Genomic DNA, 2,661 nt, shown 5'->3' on the forward strand with positions numbered 1-2,661 from the left:
AGGACGTCATAAACAAAATCTGAAACAAAATCTTAGGCCACAGATGAAAGAGTGATGTTTCTTTGGCTTGTATTTACTTTGTGGACCACTATCAGAAGGTACTGGTGCCATCCTCCACCTTATCCACCTGACTGTTGCCAGGATCTAAGGCAGATGCTCAGCTTTGGTGCCTTTTTATCGTTACCTGCTATGCAATCAAAAGAAGAGAAGCTTTGGACAAACGAATTCCAAGGAGAGCAAAAGTCACCTTAAGTGGCTCTTGCTGCGTATCCTCACAAAGGTCATATCTTGTCACCTGTGGGTTTTCTTACTCACAGGAGTGGCCAGAAAGCACAGCTGGAAGCAAGTGCAACCCCTTCTGTGTAGTCTGCTAAAAGCACCTCTGAGCAGAGCTGCAAACCATCCTATTCTGCTCCTCCAGGTCACCTGCCCATGGCTTTGCCAGTGAGCCTCCAGCCTCACCTGGGGAGCTCATGGTATTGGTACAACATACAATAACATCGGCCTTTTAAATAATAACCAAGAAAGGCAAATTTAGAAGCAAGAGCCAGAAAAGAGGTTTTCAGTTCCATTTATTGTTAGCTTAGGCATCCAGATTTACTCCAAGCTCTGGGCTGAGAAAACAGAAAGGACAGAGGAATTTGTTCTCCTGATAATATAAATTTATCAGGAATGTGATGAGTGATAGTGGCACAGAGAGCAGAGGTGAAATGGAAAAGAACTGTCATGGCCCAATAGCTATTTAGTCTGAGAACTGTGAGGATAAAATAGTACAGAAATTTACCTTTTAGGTTCATCAAATCTTAAAAGATCTCTACAAGATTCCCCACAATATCATAAAGAAATCAAAGTTACCCAGAGGTTATGAATATCATTGGTCGAAAAAGAAAGATCAAGAATAGAAATAAACAGACAATTTTAGCATGACAAACTGCATTTGCTCAGAGGAGTGTCGTTTGTTAATAATCCTGAAAGCAGAGGGGGGAGCAAAATTTGCAGATGGCAAGACATTATTTTTGTGTTGTTCAAGACCAATTTAAACATCACTTACATTTTGTATGCAGGTCATACAACTTCAGGACTGTAGCTTTAGCTGTCCAGAACTGAAAGTGTTATCACGGTCCTTGGCATCTCTAATTTGTAAACCAGGAATAACCCAGAATAACGGACTTGTGTCCCGTATGGAAATCTGTAGACAAAGAGCTCTTGGCAGCAGAAAGGAAGAAATCAGTGACCATCCAGGACTAAGCATTGTTTGCGGGCTTGGGTCACAGAAAAGAAAGGGAAAAAGAAAAAATAAAAAAGAGTGTAATTAAAAAAAAAAAAGTTTTGATACTGGTATGCATTAGGAAAACATTGAGGGCAGATATATTTCTTCACATGGCTAAAGGAAGAAAAAGGGCATGTGCAGAAAAATCTTTAGATATATGAGGGGAATAAGTAATACACTTAATACTCTTTGATTCTCTTCCTACTGCCAACCCTATTCCAAAGTAGAGTCAGAAGCAGTCTGCCATCCTGAGTTGCCTCCTAGTCCCAACTTCAGCTCCTAATTTTCTCACTAAACTCCTCAGTTTTACCAATTGCCACCAAAAAATTCATAGAGGAGCAGAGCCTGCCAAGTAGGAATCCTTCTGCTCACAGCAAACCACTGTCTTAGTCCAACCAGCAAAGTCAAAGAGTAAATTAAGAATGACTAAAACACAGCCCCTACTGAAAATAACAGCTGAAAGCAGAAGCATGAAGGCCGCGCTCAGACCCTGGTGACTGGAGCCTGTCAAGCCAAGCAGCCCTGAATCCCCCACAGTCAATTCAGTCGAGTATCATTCATATACATAGGCCCACACTTCCCAGAACTCCTCTCCTCTGGTTTCAGGGCTGCTTGGTTTTTTTTCTGGCTTTATGAACTCTTCAATCACCCCTTTATATCATTCGCCAATTTCTGGACAAAAATAAAACTCCTATGCTTTGCATTTCTTCCCCTCTTCATTGCCGCATCTGTTTCTACTCAGATAAGCCTCTCTCTCTTCTAGAAGCAGCACAGCAGCTGCTTTTGGATTTCCCCAATCACAGCCTCTTTATATAAAAATTTCTTAGCCATGAAGAATTATTTATATTTCAGGACAACCCCTTGAAGTGGATTTTAAAGCTAGAGGGAAATCTCCTGTGTAGCGAGGTTGGCACGAGTACTAACAGAGGTTGCAGATTTCTGTAGCCAAAAGTATCTGTGAAGGTTGGAAGGCACTAAACCAGAGGCAGGTCCCAAATTAAATGTAACTTATTAGGCCATCAGATAGAGCGTAACATTTCTGCCTTCCTTACTGACCTCAGGAAAAGCCAGCTTCTGACACTCTTGGAATACGTTCTGCCTTCGTGACCAGTGAGGATATGCAGCTTACGTTCTGGAAGGGGTGAAGAATATGCCTTGGAATGAGCTTGGTTTTCTCAAAGGTCACCCAAAAGACATAAGTCTAGGGATGATGTTGGCTGTGATAACACAGCTTTCTGATTTCTGGTGGATGAGAACAGGCCTTAGTGACAGGCAAGGATGTTGAACAGGTGGTGGAAGTTGGCTTGGAAAGTGTGAGGAAAGCACCTTAGAAACTTGTTCAGAAGAGTGATTCTGTGATGCCTTTTCCCTCCCACATTGGGTCAGAGGCC

Source organism: Aythya ferina (assembly GCF_964211825.1).
Source record: "Aythya ferina genome assembly, chromosome: 5".
NCBI lineage: Eukaryota > Metazoa > Chordata > Aves > Anseriformes > Anatidae > Aythya > Aythya ferina.